Raw genomic sequence first — 21,444 nt, 5'->3', positions numbered from 1 at the left:
TCTCTTCCCATGTGTCACACTTGCTATCTGACTGCCGGAAAGGTGCCTTTTATACCTCTGTTTCACCATCTGTAAAATGGGTTTCTTTCCACATGTTCCTTTCCTTCCCTACAGAGATGCTGTGGGATTCTGGAATGGCTGTGACGTTACAGAGCTAATTGGTTCCCCTCCTCACAGAACCGTGGTTATTTCCTCAAACAGAGGTTATATGGGAGCACCCCGATGACAACTGACTTACTTTGTATTTGCCTTAACAGGTATCCTGGAACCGCCTCCACCTACTCTCGTTTCCATAGTAACAGAAGGGTCTAACAAAATAAGACATCTAAGAGGTATAAACAAAATATGTGATGGTGTGGGAGGCTGTAAAGTTTTTATGGCCACCTGTTTGGGAAGACCTGCATAATTCAATCGTGCTCCTGGCATTTGCGAGGGAAGCAATCACCCCAAAGTTGTCGCAATAAAGCCTTTATGGCCCCCCCATGCTGGCACGCCCGCTTTCGAGGTACAAAGCCCCAGTTTGATAAACTTCCGCTTCTTGCATTTGCATAATGGAAACGGACGAGATTTTAAACCCGGGCTGTTGGGAGGCATAACTCGCAGCTCTCCTGGAAGTGAATCATGAGCTTGTCTGGGTGGAGGTGGCTACGGGTGGGGAGGCACCAAGCCCCGGGGACAGGACCACACTGCTGGGCAGGGGTACCGGAGAAGACCCTCCCCCTCCCTCCGACCTGGGGCCGGGCCGGGTTCTGGTTGAAGGTCACAATACCCTGCATCAGAGAATCATAAAAGCAATGTGCCTTCCTGGTGAGCCCACTGGCTCAGAGAGCCTGTCTAGTGGCAGTTTGGGGTAGAAAAGGGAGTTCCGACCCAAGCGCGCATCTGATGTGCCTTTCCATCAGCCCCCCACCCTGCTCTCTTGGAGCCCTCACATTTTCTGGCACCCCCCCCCTCTCTCATCTGCCATCCATCACCCACCACTCCCACGATTTTTTGCAGAGTCTACCCGTCGGGGGCAGGGGCGGGAGCCGGGAAGTAGCAGCGGCAGCTCTCGGTGCCTCCCCCTCTCAGGAGATTACCGCAGCCCTGCCGGCACTCAGTGGTAAAAGTTTGAACGTGTCTGCAGAGCTTAATCAAATGCTAATTCCATGTGGTGAAAGAATTTGCTGGAATCTGCAAGGGAGCTCCTGGCAGCAAGAAAATGCGTTGATTCACTCCCAAATCTGCTTTGCCCAAGCCGGGTGCGATTTAGACTGTAAAGCTGCCTTAAATCACAAAGTGCTGTGTGGATCACACAGCCATCCTTTGTGTCGTTAATGAAGGGAAAAACAGGGCTTTATTCTGAAGCTTTGTGTCTAATCAGATGCCATGTTGTAAAGCTCTGGAAAACACACCAGAAATCATAATTGGGAGGAAATAAAAGGGTTAGTCCAAAACAGCATATGATTTAAATAAGAAGGAAAAAAAAACTGCCCCCAAGATTTGTGCGTTTCAAGAATCAACTTTTAATTCATTCGCAGGGAGATTACAGAAGGGGGAGGAGCAGCCTTTAAAATAGTATGAAAAGCTAGTTTAGATGTAAATGAGAGATAATGGGCTTTCGCCGGGAAATAAGCAAGGGGGCCAAGTTTGTGCCCAGGGCGGGGGAGGAGGGGAACACATGTTGTTAGGCCCGGCTCCGAAGGCCTCGAGACCCAGACACGGCGCAGAACACGGAGTTTGCGTCCTGGTGGGAGAGGGGCGGTTTCGTGGCACAGGGTCTGGTAACCAGCGTATTCAGAGCAAAACGAAGGTGCTGGCTGTCCTCGGTGGTCCCCTAGGAGTCTGGGGTTTGGCCAGGTTGGAGCAGAAGGAGAGCTTGATGGTTTGCTGCTCTAACACAGAAAATCTCGGTGTGAGCATTTTGAGGTCGCTAAGGAAGGGGGTTGGGGCTCTTACGCTTGTCTTACAGCTGGAGTTAAGGAGCGCTGCGTCGAGCCCTCCCCAGCCCTAATTCTCTAATGATTTGCTTATTAGTTCGGATCAGGGAGCCAGCTTCTGGAGAGATGTGAATTGGCATTGATTTAATCCTCTTCCCAGCACGCGCTCCCAGCCCAGGGTGAGGCTGGGAGGGGAGAGGGGGGCTGCCAGCCCGTTCAAGAGCAAGTCGCTGCTTCTCCTGCCTGGCTTTGTCTGCTCTCCTTACCGTCTGCTCTCAGGCACAGAGGAACCGCGGGATGCAGCCCGGGGTCTCTTGTGTTGGCTGAGCTCGGCAGCCCCCCTAGGGAAAGGAGGGGTGTGGACGAGATGCTGGGGAAGGTCCCTCGGCTCTAGCTTCTCTAATTAGATGGACCGGGGCCTTTGGAAAGTTTCGGTGGGGGATAATTCCGCCCAACGTGTATTCAGTATTCTGTAAGTCGGGTGCTGTCCCATGTCACTTAAACCACCCAACAGCCTCTCAGGTAGATCTCGTCATTATCCACACTTAACAAGAGAGGAAGCTGAGCCTCAGAGAGGTTAAGTAACTTGCCTAAGGTTGCACAGGTAAAAGGACGAGTCTTCAGTCTTTACCACCGTGTTTACTCACGGGCTTCCTCTGAGCTGCTTCACCTTGCACGTGCCTTCCTTGTCTTTGACGATCCATCCCTTTGTAAACTGTCATCGAGAGCATTTCTCTCCATCCTTCCTCTAACTAGATAACTTAGTGATAGTCAAGGACTTGGTGTTCTAGAGTTTGCTGCCCAGGCTTCATCCTAGTGACTAGGTGCCCTTTTCTGAACATGGCAAGAAGCACAACCCAGTTATTGTTTATTCCAACCCAACTGACCTAATTATAGTTCCAGCTCCACACCTGTGCTCAGGCGGCCCCCATGACCTACACTACCCATTCTTCTCATGCCCACTTATCTAAGGCCTAGCAATACCGCAAGGTTTCCTTTAATCTATTGGCAAGTTGAACGTCATCTTGACCACACGCTGACCTCTCCTATGGAAGTCCTCTATTTTGGACAGCCACTGGGCCCTGTGTGTGCTTACTCTTCTTGTCCCCCATTAGACTAAGTGTTTGAGAATTGGAACTCTTTTTTTTTTCTTCATAGCAAAACGTTTATTGCCACTTACAGGATTGCAATTTTAAATAATGCTATTTGTTTTCTTTTTTTTAAACATCTTTATTGGGGTATAATTGCTTAACAATGGTGTGTTAGTTTCTGCTTTATGACAAAGTGAATCAGCTATACATATACGTATACCCCCATATCCCCTCCCTCTTGCGTCTCCCTCCCACCCTCCCTATCCCACCCCTCTAGGTGGTCACAAAGCACCGAGCTGATCTCCCTGTGCAATGCAGCTGCTCCCCACTAGCTATCTATTTTACGTTTGGTAGTGTATATATGTCCATGCCACTCTCTCACTTCGTCCCAGCTTACCCTTCCCCCTCCCCGTGTCCTCAAGTCCATTCTCTACATCTGCGTCTTTATTCCTGTCCTGCCCCTAGGTTCTTCAGAACCATTTTTTTTTTAGATTCCATATACATGTGTTAGCGTACGGTATTTGTTTTTCTCTTTCTGACTTACTTCACTCTGTATGACAGATTCTAGGTCCATCCACCTCACTACAAATAACTGAATTTTGTTTCTTTTTACGGCTGAGTAATATTGCATTGTATATATGTGCCACATCTTCTTTATCCATTCATCTGTCGATGGACACTTAGGTTGCTTCCATGTCCTGGCTATTATAAATAGAGCTGCAAGGAACATTGTGGTACATGACTCTTTTTTTTTTTTTTTTTTTTTTTTTTTTTTGCGGTACACGGGCCTCTCAACGCCGCGGCCTCTGCCGTTGCGGAGCACAGGCTCAGCGGCCATGGCTCCCGGGCCTAGCTGCTCCACGGCATGTGGGATCCTCCCGGACTGGGGCACAAACCCGTGTCCCCTGCATCGGCAGGCAGACTCTCAACCACTGAGCCACCAGGGAAGCCCCATGACTCTTTTCTTTTTTTTTTTTTTTTTTGCGGTACGGGGGCCTCTCACTGTCGTGGCCTCTCCCGTTGCGGAGCACAGGCTCCGGACGTGCAGGCTCAGCGGCCATGGCTCACGGGCCCAGACGCTCCGTGGCATGTGGGATCTTCCCGGACCGGGGCACGAACCCGTGTGCCCTGCATCGGCAGGCGGACTCTCAACCACTGCGCCACCAGGGAAGCCCCCCATGACTCTTTTTGAACTATGGCTTTCTCAGGGTATATGCCCAGTAGTGGGATTGCTGGATCGTATGGTAGTTCTATTTTTAATTTTTTAAGGAACCTCCATACCGTTCTCCAGAGTGGCTGTATCAATTTACATTCCCACCAACAGTGCAAGAGGGTTCCCTTTTCTCCACACCCTCTCCAGCATTTATTGTTTCTAGATTTTTTGATGATGGCCATTCTGACTGGTGTGAGGTGATACCTCATTGTAGTTTTGATTTGCATTTCTCTAATGATTAGTGATGTTGAGCATCCTTTCGTGTGTTTGTTGGCAATCTGTATATCTTCTTTGGAGAAATGTCTAGTTAGGTCTTCTGCCCATTTTTGGATTGGGTTGTTTGTTTTTTTGATATTGAGCTGCATGTGCTGCTTGTAAATTTTGAAGATGAATCCTTTGTCAGTTGCTTCATTTGCAAATATTTTCTCCCATTCTGAGGGTTGTCTTTTCGTCTTGTTCATGGTTTCCTTTGCTGTGCAAAACCTTTTAAGTTTCATTAGGTCCCATTTGTTTATTTTTGTTTTTATTTTCATTTCTCTAGGAGGTGGGTCAAAAAGGATCTTGCTGTGATTTATGTCATAGAGTGTTCTGCCTATGTTTTCCTCTAAGAGTTTGATAGTGTCTGGACTTACATTTAGGTCTTTAATCCATTTCGAGTTTATTTTTGTGTATGGTGTTAGGGAGTGTTCTAATTTCATTCTTTTACATGTAGCTGTCCAGTTTTCCCAGCACCACTTATTGAAGAGGCTGTCTTTTCTCCATTGTATATTCTTGCCTCCTTTATCAAAAATAAGGTGACCATTTGTGCGTGGGTTTATCTCTGGGCTTTCTCTCCTGTTCCATTGATCTATATTCTGTTTTTGTGCCAGTACCATACTGTCTTGATTACTGTAGCTTTGTAGTACAGTCTGAAGTCCAGGAGCCTGATTCCTCCAGCTCCATTTTTCTTTCTCAAAATTGCTTTGGCTATTAGGGGTCTTTTGTGTTTCCATACAAATTGTGAAATTTTTTGTTCTAGTTCTGTGAAAAATGCCACTGGTAATTTGATAGGGATTGCATTGAATCTGTAGATTGCTTTGGGTAGTAGAGTCATTTTCACAATGTTGATTCTTCCAATCCAAGAACATGGCATATCTCTCCATCTGTTTGTGTCATCTTTAACTTCTTTCATCAGTGTCTTACAGTTTTCTGCAAACAGGTCTTTTGTCTCCTTAGGTAGGTTTATTCCTAGATATTTTATTCTTTTTGTTGCAGTGGTAAATGGGAGTGTTTTCTTGATTTCACTTTCAGATTTTTCATCATTAGTGTATAGGAATGCCAGAGATTTCTGTGCATTAATTTTGTATCCTGCTACTTTACCAAATTCATTGATTAGCTCTAGTCGTTTTCTGGTAGCATCTTTAGGATTCTCTATGTATAGTATCATGTCATCTGCAAACAGTGACAGCTTTCCTTCTTCTTTTCCGTTTTGGATTCCTTTTGTTTCTTTTTCTTCTCTGAGTGCTGTAGCTTGGAACTGACTCTTACACTTCTGTACATTTCTAATTCGACAGTGTCTTGAACATAGTAGGCCCTGGGATAATATTTGCCAGTTGACTGATTAACAGAACCTGGGACTATACTTGTGGTTTCTTTGAAAAATCTCTGGTGGATATCTTTTCAATCCCCATAAGCCCTGCCACTCGTCAAAAGAGATCCATTACAGATTTCACCTGCCAAGGACTCAGCTTCAGAATGCTATTAAGGGTCCGAATAAAGTAAGAGTTTCCAAGAAATCCCTAGAGTTGGCTGGTCCTAAAGTCAGTTCTGGAAGGGTCCAACCAGCATATGTTAAGCTCCTACTGTGTACCCAGGCACTGTGCTAGGCCTTGAGGATACCAAAATGAATAAGATAGAGGGTCTGCCTCTCCATCTGGAGGACTGTAACCTGAACTGGATGCCCTTGTGTGGCTCTCCCCCACTAAATGGTAAACTTGGTGAGAACCGGGATGGTGCACTACTTGTGTTCACCATTTTATCTCCAGCGTGTAGCACAGTGGAAGGCATACTTCGGAAATCCATGCTGAATAAGAACATGAAGAGAACTTTGCCATATTGCCTTGTCTAATCTTTACCCCAACACAGTGAAATTAGTACTATGATTTTTCATTCTAATGATGAGAAAACAGGCTGAATGACTTCACATAAATTTCTGGAGATCACATTTCGGATGGAGATGGGGGGTTCAGGTCCATGTCTGTATGACTCCCAACTCACCTACGACACCCTTCACCAGGGACTCCCAGGATGCCCTCCTGAGTTAGCAGATGATGGGTCAGAAAGCCATGAGCCTGTTCTGATTAAGTGTAAGTTGCCATTGTCTCCTCCACAGCCAATTCACATCCAGGCTTAAAAGGAATCTTTCAGAATGAGCCCACATAGCCCTTGGTTTCTAAATACCATTTTTCCCATCAAAAGCAACCAGCCTCCTTGGAGAAATAGATGAAAAGAAACTAAAGAGACATGATGACTAAATGCAATATTGATCCTAGATTGGATTCTGGATCAGGAAAAGAACGTGATACGGAGTACCATAGAGGGACTTTTGACAAAATTTGAATATGGACTCTACATTGGATAATGTTTGTATCAGCATAAATTCCTTGGGTGTTAAAAATTGTCTTGTGGTTATGTAGGAGAATGCCCTTGTTCTTAGGAAAGAGGGGCTGAAATTTTTGGGGTGAAGTGTCACTATGCCCATGAATTACTTTCAAATGATTGGGGAAAAAGATATATAGATAGATAATAGAAAAACAAATAGGCAAAATAATAATTAGTGAATCAAGATGGAGGGTAGTAGGGTATACAGGTGCTGATTGTACTGTTCCTTCTATTTTTCTGAAGGTTTGACATTTTTCAAAATAAGAATTAGAAGGAGAGAGAATTATGCAGAAATGGCCCTGAAAATTTTGCCCACGTCCACCAGGAAGGTCTGGGATGGAGGACGGGGGCCACAAATGCAGCCACCCTGGTCACAAGAAGTAGATAGCAGCCGTGAGAATGGATGCATTGACTGAAGTACATTCTTATAAGAACGCTCGCAAGAAGCTTCTGTAGCAACCGACCATTTTTACAGGCATTTTCAAACGTAAAACCAAATTAACTACTACATACCATTAAATACAGAGCTGTACGTGTGAAAACCCTTGAGTGGTAACCCAGGACAAGAAGGGAGCGGGATGGAGGTATCCCATCTCCACTTCAGAGACTAAAATCTGGGCCACTTATTACCTCGGGTAACACCTAAATGTCAAAAGGCACGGACGGAGCCAGAGAGCAAAGCTTGCCTGTGAATACAAATGGGAACAGGCTTTAAAAATAAAGCCGGGGTTCAGGTTCCAATACTCCAAATGCCAATCAAAAGACTCATTTATTTTTTAAATATGTGGGTGAGAGTTGAGAATTATGTCTGAAACGCCGCTATCCAGGAATAAGTACAGAGATCATCCTGTAGATTTCAGAAGTTCTGTTTGTCCGCCCCAGCTTTAGTTTAGATTTTTTTTTTTTTACTGATGGGGGGGTGGGTCTTTTGAAGTTTTTAAAACAAGCATATATTTGTGAATTTTTTTTTAATTAAATTGAGTGAATGAAAAAAAAATCTGCTCAGACCTGGCTCTGGAAATATCTGTCCCAGGTAGGTCTGGGGAGTGGGGATGGAGAGAATCATTGTAATTAAAGAAAAGCTGAGATGAAGTAAGTCAGACAGATAAAGAAAAATACCATATGATATCACTCATATGTGGAATCTAATTTTTTAAAAATGATACAAATGAACTTATTTACAAAACAGACACAGACTCACAGATATCGAAAACAAGCTTATGGTTACCAAAGGGGAAACGTTGGGGGGAGGGATAAATCAGGAGCTTGGGATTAGCATACACATGCTGCTATATATAAAACAGATAATCAACAAGGACCTACTGTATAGCACAGAGAACTCTACTCAGTATTTTGCAATAACCTGTAAGGGAAAAGAATCTGAAAAAGAATATATATATATATATATATATATATATATATATATATAACTGAATTACTGTGCTGTACACCTGAAACTAAGACAACATTGTAAGTCAACTATACGTCAATAAAATTTTTTAAAAAAGAAAGAAAAGCAGAGAAACATAGGGCCTATGATTAGCGATACTGCGTTGTATACTTAAAGATATGCTAAGAACGTAGATCTTACGTTAAGTGCTCTTACCACAAAAGGAAAAAAAAAAAGTGGCTGGAAGGAAACTTTTGCAGGTGATAGATATGTTTATGGCATTGACGGTGGTGATAGTCTCATGAGTGTATACTCACCTCCAAACACATCACGTTGTATACATTAAATATTTACAGCTTTCTGTGTGTCAAACATACCTCAATAGAGCACTTTTTTAAAAAAAAGAAAGAAAAGGGGGGGATACATTTTAGATCTAAAATTTTGCCCTAGATGGAAAAATATTTGACAACAAGGATGAATTTTGACGTCGACACTTTGAGGAAGTCGCCAAACCCAGGAAGCCTTTCTGAAGACAGCTTATTTACTTAACATTGCCTCTTGCATCACACACTTACCTTCTAGGATCATTTTCCTTTTTTCTGGAGTACATCCTTTAGGAGTCTTTTCAGTGACAGTATGTCAGTGGTAGACAGTTTTCGTTTATAGGAAAATGTCTTTGTTTCACCTTCATTCCTGATTAATAATTTAACAGAGGTGGTTGGGAACTCCCTGGCAGTCCAGTGGTTAGGACTCTGCACTTTCACTGCCAAGGGCACAGGTTCAATCCCTGGTTGGGGAGCTAAGATCCTGCAAGCCATGTGTGGTGGCCAAAAATAATAATAATAATAATTTAACAAAGTATGGAATTCTAGATACTGTTTTCACTCAGCATTTTGAAGATATTATTCCACTGTCTTCTGGTTTTTATTGTTGCTGGTGAGAAATCTGCTGCCAGTCTCAATATTCTTCCTTAGTAGGTAATCTGTCTCTCCTCTCTGATTGCTTTTAAGATGCTCTTTCTCTTTAGCATTTTATGATAATGTGGCTCAGTTTTACTTCTATTTATTTTGCTGAGGATTTATTGTGCATTCTGAATCCATCTTTTATCAGTTCTGGAAAGTTCCTAGCTATTATGTCATTGAATATTGCTTCTCCCACGTTCTCTCTGTTCTTCCTTCTAAAACTATTAGTTGCATATGGGACTTCTCTTCATCCTATTTTCCATATGTTTTTACTGCCCTTTCGTATTTTTATTTATTCTGTGCTGCATCCTGGGTAATTATCTGTCATTACTCTCTGGTTCAATAATTTCCCGTATCTCAGGTCCAACTCTTGCCTCACAGGACCCAAGGCATTAGTTCCCGGCCCCTCCCCCCAAGTGGGCATTAAATTGTCCAAGACCCTAGAGTACTGAGACAATGTCTCTCCCCCTTCCCTTCTACCCTAAGGCAGTCACATCATCATTCCCAAGCTTGCTGCCCTAGTTTTCAGTACCCTTTTCATTCACAGCCCCTGTCAACTTCCCATGTGCACATCTATTCATTCAAATAAATATTCGTTTCTTTCTAGATAACTGTGGAATATGGGTTTTCAGGTTGTCTTTATCCTAGTATTGCCAGAACTAGAAGTTGAAATTTATTTATATAAGCAAATATGAAATCCACCATTTGCTTAGATTTCTGGCTGTGATATTGATATTCTTTCCTTAAGTATCTCTGACAGATAAATATACTGGTTTACGTCTTTTGCACATTCTAATATTGAAAGCATACAGGCTCACCACTGCCCTAAGTTTCACTATATAGTGAGTTAAGACCCCTGGAATATTTGCCCTGCTGCCTGGAATTGCTCCTTGATAACGGGGATTGTGTCTTGGTACCTCTTCCGTTGATCTTTACATAAAAATACTCTTGCTTTTATGTTTTAGTAATACTATTAAGTCATTAACAAGAGAGGCAGGGCAGCGTATGAGAAAAAATGTACATAAGCTTTGTTATTTTCCAGCTGGGTCTCCTTGGGAAAAATAGTTCTATTTGCACCTCAAGTTCTGCCACCTGTAAAATGGGGATGATGAATACCTCCTTTGCAGGGATGAAGTTAAAATGAAAAATAATGTTTATAAAGCATCCAGCACAAAATTCGTCCTTAAATTATTAATTAATCTACCTTTGAGGCCTTTTCTTTTAACTACATAAGTATGCCCCTTGGCTAAAGTGGCTAAAAGGGTGTTCCTTCAATTACGAGTTCCTTTATCTCCCTAGTCACCAACTATTTCCTTTTCTTAACATTAACAAAATTTCTCTTTTTATATGCTTCTGGTCATTTAGGGAGCAGTCACCTTAACTTTAATTGCCTTTACTAAACCTCTATACCCAATAAATGTGCATTCTTTCAGACATAAAATTAATCATGGCTTTACCTGCATGTTCTTAGCTGGGATGATATAAGTAGGAAAGGTGAGGTCATTTGTAAGTTTCTAGTTGGAATACACCTGATCCAGAGGATGTCAGAGCTGGAACAGACCATAGAAATCCTCAACATGAGGCCTAAGGGCCAACAAGGAAAGATGACCTACCCAAGCTCATGCGACCAGTGACTGACAGAGCCGAGATCAAAAGCCCGGCTTTCTGATGCCAGGAGCAAGGCTCTAACCGGAAGTCATCCTCACTGAACAAACTACAAAGTTGCAACTAACCTTCAGGAATAATCAGTTGGTAATCTGGAAGCAAGCCAAGTTGTCATTCTTAATAATTTCCCTTCTACTCTATTTCTGTGGCCCTATGAACCTATCAATTGTAGCTTTCCAGGGAGCGTTATGACTCAGCGTTCACGGTAGATGTTGAATAACTGTGTGTTCAATGAAATAATGAAGGAATGTCTTGCCATTATCTAACATTATGGGCCACGAATTTTAAGCCTGAATTGAACCCTTTCACATTCCGGATTCATGTTAGAAGTGGCCCTTATTGTTCTCCTGCCATTGCTATTTTTATGTTTTTAATATTTTCCCCTCACAGAAACTGAAAATACGCCTTTCTTTCATTCCTGAGTAGTTAATCTCTCTCAGGCGCAGGAAGCTGGCAACCTTTCCATGAAGTGGTCGTCTCCAGGCGGTGCTCTGTGCAGTGAGCACCCAGCTGAGTGGTGGATGCCAGGCTGGGGCAGGAAGGGGAGGGGGAGACTCAGTGGAGGTCCATTACTTCCATGAGAAAATTCAAATGTTGCGTCTTACCAACAGTGGGTTGGGAATGTGGTGGCTCTAGACAGAGCTGGGAGGGTCTTGAGAAGAATGGGAGGCAGAGGGTGAGTGAAAGCATGTGTCCTAGACTGTGGGAACAGCGTCACCCATCATCATCACCAAACATGGCAGCAGGAGAGCAGGAGGCCCAGCAGCTCCAGTGATCTGGGTGGGCAACACTGATGTGTTTCAGGTCTGACTGGTCCATTGGGCTGGCCCTTGGTTTGGTGGTTGTGTCCTGAAATCAAGTGGACCTTCCTCTGACGTGAAGAAAAGTATGCCCTTCAACACTGAGAGTGGAAGTAAGGGATCTCATAGGACTGGGCTGTGTGTGGCAACTTACAGTCAGAATACATCCCATGCAAATAGCTGTGCCTGGAGATCCCTGGCACAAAACAGATTGTTCCGTTCTTAAGCCCTGACAGCGTCCACTTGAGTCTTTTGGGCCAATCAATTCAAAACAGTCCTAACTTGGGAGGTACTACAGAGACAGCCCAAACGTGTGTCCCCATCCCCCCTCGCAGGGTACAGAGTTGCCACCGATACACAGTTGTGCAGCCAGAGACTACGTTTCTCAACTACCCTTGTATCCTGGTGCGGCCATGTGACTGGTTCTCTTATCTACGGAATGAAAGAGGACATGTTTACCATTTCCAGACTAAGGCGTTTAAGAAGTATGCATGCCTGCCTCCTCTGTGTTCTCTCTTTCCCCTTCCTATAGACTGGAACCTGAGGATACCTGAGTCCTAGAGCCGTGGCTCTCAGTGTGACCAGCAGCACCTGCATCCTTTGGGAACTCATTAGAATGCACAGTCTCAGTGCCCGCCCCAGACTCACTAAATCAAACGCTCTGGAGGTGGAGCCCAGCAATCTGGAGCCCTCCGGAAGATTCTGAAGCTCACTAAATCAAACGCTCTGGAGGTGGAGCCCAGCAATCTGGAGCCCTCCGGAAGATTCTGAAGCTCACTAAATCAAACGCTCTGGAGGTGGAGCCCAGCAATCTGGAGCCCTCCGGAAGATTCTGATGCTCACTAAATCACACGCTCTGGAGGTGGAGCCCAGCAATCTGGAGCCCTCCGGAAGATTCTGATGCTCACTAAATCAAACGCTCTGGAGGTGGAGCCCAGCAATCTGGAGCCCTCCGGAAGATTCTGAAGCTCACTAAATCAAACGCTCTGGAGGTGGAGCCCAGCAATCTGGAGCCCTCCGGAAGATTCTGATGCTCACTAAATCACACGCTCTGGAGGTGGAGCCCAGCAATCTGGAGCCCTCCGGAAGATTCTGAAGCTCACTAAATCACACGCTCTGGAGGTGGAGCCCAGCAATCTGGAGCCCTCCGGAAGATTCTGAAGCTCACTAAATCAAATGCTCTGGAGGTGGAGCCCAGCAATCTGGAGCCCTCCGGAAGATTCTGAAGCTCACTAAATCAAACGCTCTGGAGGTGGAGCCCAGCAATCTGGAGCCCTCCGGAGGATTCTGAAGCTCACTAAAGTTTGAGAACCATCGTCCCTAAAAGATGGTAGAGCCACAAGATAGAAGAGCCCTGGGTTCCCGAATCCCCACATGGAGGAGAACCAGCCGCCAACCAGAAACATACGCGTCAGACTAGCCTATGAGATAGAAATAAACTTCGGTTGTGTCAGCCACTGAGATTGGACGGTTGATTTGTTACAACAGCTAGTGTTACACTACTACAGATGGGAAGTCCAACTCCATACCAACCCCGGTCACAGTGAGGGGGAGTGGGTCTTAGGGGGAGAAGGGTACTAAATGTCACTGGATTCCTGGCACTGAGAAGGGAGTACAGAGGGGGGCTAACACAGCTAGTTAGCGGTGGCAGCCGTGGGAGTAAAGGGTCCAGGTCTAGAGGCCTCAAGTAACGGTGGGTCACGCTGCTCAAACTGGTAGGCTTCAAGAATCACCAGGAAGCGGGGAGGGGCAAGATAAGGGGAGGGGATTGAGAGGTACCAACTATTATATATAAAATGAGTTACAAGGATATATTGTACAACGCAAGGAGTAGAGCCGATATTCTATAATAACTATAGATGGAGTATAACCTTTAAAAATTGTGAATCACTATATGGTACACCTGTAACTTCCATAATATTATACAGTAACTCTACTTCAATTAAAAAAAAGAAAAAGAATCATCAGGGATAGTAAGAGACATGGGCGATGCGGAATGACTATATCTCCCGGGAACCCTCTGCCAATCTCACATAGGTGGTTTTCTCAGGAAACAAGGGAGATACAAGGATCATCTGCCCATTGTCAGCTGACTATCTAACTATAGAACCACTGTTGCTGGCAGGACAGGACAAGGCCCAGGAATCTTCCAGAGCCCATGAATCTACCAACACCTGGCCTTGAAACAGCTATATAATCGTGCTACTGAGCTCGCTGGATTCGCTTCAGGAATAGCTACAAGGATGTGGGGTTTAGTAGGCAGAATTCTAAGATGACACCCCCGCCAGTGACTCTTGCCCCTGTATGATGCCCTCCCCTTTGAGTGCGGGCAGAACCTGTCAATGTGATGAAATATCACTCCCATAATTATGGCAAAAGTGAGATCATCCTGGGTGGGCCTGACTTAATCAGGTGAGCCCTTAAGAAACAGAGGGTTTTCTCTGGCTGGTCGAGAGAAAGGAAGGCAGAATGACACACTCTAAATGGCCTAGGAGAAAGCAAACATCCATGTGAACTGCCTATAAGGGCCACATAGCCAGGAACTACTGGAGGCCTCTGGAAGCTGAGAATGGTCCCCAGCCAGCAGCTTCTAAGAAGATGGGGCCCCAGCCCTACAACCCCAAAGAACAAAATTCTGTCAAGTTCCAGTGAGCCTGGAAGAGGACCCCAAGCCTCAGAGGAGAATCACAGCCCCGGATGACACCTTGATGTTAGCCCAGTGCAAAAAATTCGGTCACATCAATGACAGGACTTCAGACCTACAGAACGATGAGATAGTGCCTTGGAGTTGTTTTGAGTTTCTGCATTTGTGGCAACTTGTTACGCAGTAATAGAAAACTAATCCACGGGGGGACCATGGGTCCACCAGGGTAGGGGACACGGACAGGCTTGGCTCAGATCCCTCAGGTGCCTTTGACCGTGTCTGTGGGCCCTCTCCATCTAACTGTGCTCTCAGTTCCAACAGCTCATACCTGTAATTCTCCTTTGCTGGCTGGCCCGGAGCTTCTGGAGTTGCATTACGCAGCTTATGCAGAGCTAGAAGTGCCCGGGAGTTTCTGTTGCCCCAGAGATACACTTAGTCTAAGACCGACTGCCATGGGAGCATACACCCCAGCTCCCTTGCCTCGAGTTGGAAGAAACTCGGAGGATAACTCACACTCCAGAGCTCCCCTGCTGGATCAGGCTGAGCTAAGACTTGGTCTGAGATGCTACTTTGCCCAATAAGGTAGCCTCCCCCCCCCCCAGGCCTCCTTGGTCTCCCCTGGGAGCCTGTCCTTAATAAATCACTCGCACCCCACTCCTCGTTTCAGATTCTCCTCCTGGGTTACCCGGCCTCAAATGATGCGTTATCCCTTTTCCTCTCTCCCCAGCCTCAAGTGAGATGGTGTCTGTGACCGCACTTTGCAAGTGCTAAGCAGACTCCTGTGACTGTCCTGTGCTGTTTTTCCTCGGCCCTCCCCCTTCAGTGTTGGTGTGTCAGGGTGATATCATTATTTTAGCGCCTGGCAACGGAGTTCTTTTCCGCGAGGAAGGAGTCTTGCTTTAGGTAAAGACCTTGATGGGACAGTGGAGGCACTAAGAGTACTCTTTAGAGAGAGACCACTAAATCATGTAGATAAAACACTGTGCATAACGAAGAAACAGGAAGTCGGGAGGAGAAGGGAGCAAAGGCGAAGGTTGGCAGGGAGAGGAGGAAGGTGTCTGGATTGGTGGCTGGATGCGAATCCACAATGGCGTGAAGACAGAACTTGGTTCTTAAAAGTTGAGTTGTTGATGTGACTCTCCACGCCCCCTCCCAGCCCCCAGCATAGCCTGGAACCTCAATAAAGCCGGCCGTGTTCACAGTCGCCTTAGAAGAGTGGTTTTTAGGAAACCAGGTTCGTGTTCTTGGTCCTCACAGAGCAGGGAAGAGGACAGCCCAGATCTGGCTCCAGGCTCTGGCCACACATGCCAACTGCCGACTGAAGGGCTCCACGGACCCACCATCAGTCTGAACGTGGCCCCGCCTGAACTCACCACCTTCCCTCCCAAACCCCATCCTTCTACGGTCCCCCAGCACTCCAGCGCTCTTATTGCCCTGTGACAGGCTGTATTAGTTTTGTTCCTCCCAAAGCAAACCCTGAGACAAGGACGTGGGTGATGCCAAGGGACGAGGTGGGGACGTGAGACAGGGAAGAAAGAGCCAGTAAAGGGTGTGGACGCTGATGCTCCGTCCTGCTGGGGGCCCTCTGAGGAAGTGTGTACAACACGTTTCCAAATTTTCCAACCAAAGCATGGGGAAGCTGACGTTTTTTCCAGTGGTCCTCATTGGTTGAGAATTGCTCTGGGTGATTAAATTCCTGGAACTTCTGGGCTGCCCAGTGCCTGGGCTGAGCAGCTCCCATGGTGCCAGAGAAAGGCGTCGGAAAGAGCACCAGGGAAGTGTGGGTACCCGAGGCGGAAGCTGCCCACCGCCACTGCAGGTGAACCCAGAGATGGGTGGAGGGGTGTGGGGCGCCACATTTACAGCATCCATAGAAAACCCTTGAGCTCCCGCCAGCCCCCCTCTCTATCCTCTCACCCCATCACTCATGTCTAATTCCTGGTCACCTGCTATAACTGCTCTTTTATCCCATTCTCCGCCACTACTGAAGCTCAGGCCCACATCATTTCTCTCCTAGAAATCATAACTTACTGCCTGACTGAACTGTGTGTCCCCCAAATTCCTATGTTGAAGCCCAACCCCCAAGGCAAATGTATCTGGAGATGAGGCCTTTAAGGAGGGAATTAAGGTTAAATGAGGTCATAAGGGTGGGGCCCTAATCCCACAGGACTGGTGTCCTTATAAGAATAAGAAATACTAGAGCAGATCACTGGAGCTGAGCACTGGAGCTTGTGCACGCCCTTGCTCTCTCTGTCCTGCAAGCACAGAGGAAAGGCCATGTGAGGACACAGTGAGAAAGTGGCCATCTATAAACCAGGAAGAGAGGCCTCAGGAGAAATCAACTCTGCCAGCACCTTGATCTCAGAATTCCAGCCTCCAGAACTGTGAGAAAATAAATGTCTGCTGTTTAAGCCTCCCAGTCGATGGTATTTTGTTATAGCAGTCCCAGCCTACTAAGATGCTTACCCACTCAACCTTCTTCCTCCCATCTCATTCCTTCCCTTTGTGATTCAGGTGACCTTTCTGGAAGGCAAATCTGGCCCTGTCACTCCCCAGTGCAAACATTTTTGACAGCTCCCCGGTGCCTCCAGGATCTAACAGGTAGCCCTTGACATTGGCCCCAAGGCCCCACACACTCTATGGAGGAGTCCAGCCTTGTCCCTGATACTTCCTGGCTTGCTTTAGATATTCCAGCCACCCCGAATTATTTTTAGTTCCCCAATGTCGCCATGTCCCTGAGCTGCAACACTGTTCCTACTGCCTAAAGTGCCTTTCTCCCCCTTGTCTCCCTGACAAACCTGTGCTCTTTCTACAAGGATGCCTGGCTCTCCCCTGACGCCTCCAGCCAGAGTCCCACACGCCATGGCCTTCCCCTGGCTTCTAACACCCGCGGGTACGGAGTTTGTTCCCCTACCTGTCTGCCTGCCCTCCTACATATCCTGAGCATGAAGACCAGCATCTGGCACACAGTAGATGCTCACGTATTTACTCAATCAAAGGAGGAAGGGGACTTCCCTGGTGGCACAGTGGTTAAGAATCCGCCTGCCAATGTAGGGGCCACAGGTTCGAGCCCTGGTCCGGGAAGAGCCCCCATGCCACGGAGCAACGAAGCCCATGTGCCACAAGTACTGAGCCTGCGCTCTAGAGCCCGTGAGCCACAACTACTGAGCCTACGCGCCACTACTACTGAAGCCCGTGCGCCTAGAGCCCGTGCTCCACAGCAAGAGAAGCCACTGAAGTGAGAAGCCCATGCACCGCAACGAAGAGTAGCTCCCACTCGCTGCAACTAGAGAAAGCCCGTGAGCAGCAACAAAGACCCAACGCAGCCACATAAATAAATTTGTTAAAATAAATAAATAAAAATAAAGGAGGAAGGAATAAAGAATTGCTCATTCATAGGTCACTGGGTATCACAAGGGAAAGGAACTTTAAAGACGCCATGGTGCAAGTCCCATATTTTGCAGCAAGGAAAGCATAGCGGTAGTCAATGCCACCCCCACTTACGCTCTTTGGCTTTCCTGTTCTGGTGGAGTCCAGCCTGTGTTGCCACTGCCTGGGCCTCATCTCTGCCCATACTTTCAGCAGACCAGGAATGCCAGGAAGGAATGCCTACCACCACCCACGAGCAGCCCTCAAGCAATGAGTGACAGGACTTAGTGGATAAATACCCCAGCTCCCTCCCCCCTCAGTCTGGCCATCACTGAGGCATGTTCTATACCATCTCCCAGAGGTCCCAGGAGGACTGAGCTGCCCACAGGAGTGACTAGTCTGAAGACCCCACTTGACTGATTTCCTTCTCCTCCAGGTCTTACTTCCCTGCCAGTGATTAGTTCCAAATAAATTATTTGCACTTGAATCTTTGTTTCTAAGTCTATTCTGGGGGAACCCAAGCTAAGGCAGAGACTGAGGCCCAGAGAGGACGAGGAACATGGCCAAGGTCACACTGCTGTTCAATGTCAAAGCGGGGTCTACGTGTATGCTTCCTGGCTACGCCTGCCTGCAGCTCATCTTACCACCCAGCACGTAGGACTTTCACAGGAACAAAGGGCTCCAAGGCCTGAAGTGTAAACCTCTCCCTGAGTGAACCAAGGAAAGACCTCCTCGCCCTTAGTGAGTGGTGAACCCAAGCCTGTGACTCAGGTGCCAGGACTAGGGCCCTGTTCTCTTCCTTTACCACCCGGCCCTCTGCTGTCACTTCTAAACCACTTCTCACCTCCTCTCTTTGGGGTCCCAAACTCTCACCTCCCAGTTTAGACAGTTCCAGCTGGAAGAGACTTTCTTTGGAGAACCTTAAAATGTTCAAGCTTCGCCCCACCCCAGTCCTCATTCCCGCTCATCTTGATTCAGACTGAAGTGGGTGAGAACGCGCCATTGATTTTAAGCTGAAGATGCCAACTTCCAAGTCAAATACAACGAATCTTATATTCGAAAGCCCATTTCAAGCCCCTCGAGCTCTGGGGAATTGATGCTAAAAAAAATCTCTCATTCACACACACAGACACACACAGACACACACACACACAACAGACGATGCAGACGTGGAACGTATACAACACACAACACATAATACATATGATATAGATGACACACAACCCACATGACAACAACACACGCACACATGCCACAGGTGTGCACACACATACACACACCACCTCATTCCTTCCAGTCCCTTGTGCACCTGGCCAGGAGGCGACATCTGGGATAGGCATGACACCAGCTCCCATCTCGTCAGCACATCTAGGCTGCTCTGAGGGCCACGCCGAAGAGAAGGTTACGCCAGTTCATTCCCACCAGGCATTTTACCCGACTTTGCTCATTTCTTTCTCATGCCTCGGTATTAATTAGTCCCAGGATTTAAATCTGATGCATTAGGCAAAAACAATTCTAAATGCTTTGGAGAAACAAGTTCCAAATTAGCTGTAGCTGAACGTGCATCTATTTGAAAGGCAGGCAGCATGAACACTGACAGCATAAAAAATAGAAACAAAACCCTCTAAGAGGGGAGGCTAAGATCAGTGGTGTTTGCTGACTGCCTGCTTCACAGCCCGGCCTTGGCACGGGCTGTGGGGTACAGGTTCCCGGGCCACTGGAGGGTAGAAAAGAAAAACTGCCTTTACATCTAGGTTACAGGTAAGGAGAGGGCAGTGACAGCCACCCTCTCTCCTTCCTGCTTTCCCACCCCCAGCCCTCTCCTGTCTTCGGAACACACAGCCTTGCCTGGAAGTCTAGAAAGATCGATTCTCCTAAGGCGGCTACAAGTAAAATCCATCTCCAATTTCTCCCCGCTCCAAGCAGCCATTTTCATCACCTGCCTTGTCCTCCTCTGAATGGCCCACAGGGTGTAGGGCGGGGATGGCCCACCTGGGGACCTTTCAACCTAGCCCTGTGGTGCCTAACCCCTCCCACCAGTCTCTGACCCACAGATCAAGCTGAGTCTTTCCCCCTCAGGAAGACTTGAAGTTCCTTAAACGCAGGTATGTGGCACCTTTGTGGTTAGGGACCCCAGGCTTGCAAACGTTTTCTGTGTACAGTTGTCTAACTGGTTGTATCAGCTGGAGTTGATCGGGGAAGCAGAACCGCTCTGAGCGACTAGAGAAGGGGGAGTTATGATAGAGATCAGCCCGGATGCGGTGGAGGGAGCCGGTTAAGCAGTCTCTACCCCGGCTACCGCTTCTGTGCCTGGTAATGGCTCGGAAGCCAGCAGTCAGGGAGGAAAGATGGATGTGAAGTGGGGGAGGCCAAGGGCAGGCTGAACCTGCCAGGACAAGTGGGGACTCGCATCTATCTCTCACCACATCCAACCTCAAAGATACAGGATGACCTGCAGGCCAGACGGGCGGCCTCTAGCCGGAAGCCACACGCACGCACGCACGCACGCCCCAGGGCTCAGGGGAGCTGGGGGAGGAGGCCTGGCGTGCGCTGCAGAGGCCAAGGCTCACAAGAGCCCCAGAAATGGCTGCCCCTTCACCCCCACCTTCCAAATCACATGCACGTTTCTCCCGTGAGCAACCTTAACCCAGAAACACAGAGGAAAGTGAATTCTGGAACACATTACTCAGTCTCGTTAGGTGGACCCAAAGCCGTCAACTGGAAAATTACTTCCTGGTGTACTCAGTGCCCTCCACTCACTCACTTTTGCACCAGATCGTTTATAAGCTGCGTGGGTTATTGGTGTATCACCCAACTACTGCTGTGTAACCATCTCCAAATCATAACAGCATCCAACAACGAGCATTTCTTACTCACAAGTTCTTGGGTCAGCTGGGGGCTCACCTCCACAAGTCTCTCCCCCTCCTCCCAGGATGGGTACAGGCTGGGGTGCGTTCTTCTAGTGGCAACGGCAGAAGCCCAAGAGGACAAGCAGAGCCGCGTGAGGCCTCTTGGAGCCTAGGCTCAGGCCCGAATGCTGTCCCTTCCATGCCAGCCCCTTGGCCAAGCAAGTCACATGGCCAAGCCCAAAGTCAAGGGCAGGAGCGTACACTCCACCCATGACGAAGCCACGGCAAGGACGTGGATGCAGGGAGGGAGAAGAATTGGGGCCAGTGATTCAATCCACCACAAGGGGACAACTCCCTCCATCTGGTCATATCTCTCCCACCATTTCGGTCACCAACCCAAGGAGAGTTCATGTCTCCTGTAACCTCTCTTTCATCGACTTTGCTCAGTCAACGAGTCGCGGGCTACTTCTGTCTCCCTTTCACCCCTATTCTTCCACTCCCCTCTTCCAAATCTTGTCTGGTGATCCCAGGCAGAAAAAAAAATCTCTTTTTCTTTTTCTTCATTCCATACCTGAGCTAAAAAGCCATGCGATGGCCATGCAAACTTCTGCAACAGATACGACTGAATGGAGGAAAAGAAGGGTTATCCGTTTTGAAGTGAAACTAGACAAAATAAAGAGTCAATGTCATCAATCTCTAACAACCCTTGACATTGTCTAGAAGTGCTATCCATCATCACTGCGATGTCTCCGTGTGCTTCCTAAGACCCAGTTAATTCATGCCTGTTTTGCTTCAAGCCCCAGTACTGAGCTGTAAGAAACTTTGTCCGTTTCAAGTCACTGTTTGTTGTATTTGTACTTAATGACTTAGATTACTTTCTACTAGTTTCTAGTAGAGGAACA

This window comes from Tursiops truncatus, chromosome X (assembly GCF_011762595.2).
Source record: "Tursiops truncatus isolate mTurTru1 chromosome X, mTurTru1.mat.Y, whole genome shotgun sequence".
Lineage (NCBI taxonomy): Eukaryota > Metazoa > Chordata > Mammalia > Artiodactyla > Delphinidae > Tursiops > Tursiops truncatus.
This window is presented reverse-complemented; position numbering follows the sequence as displayed.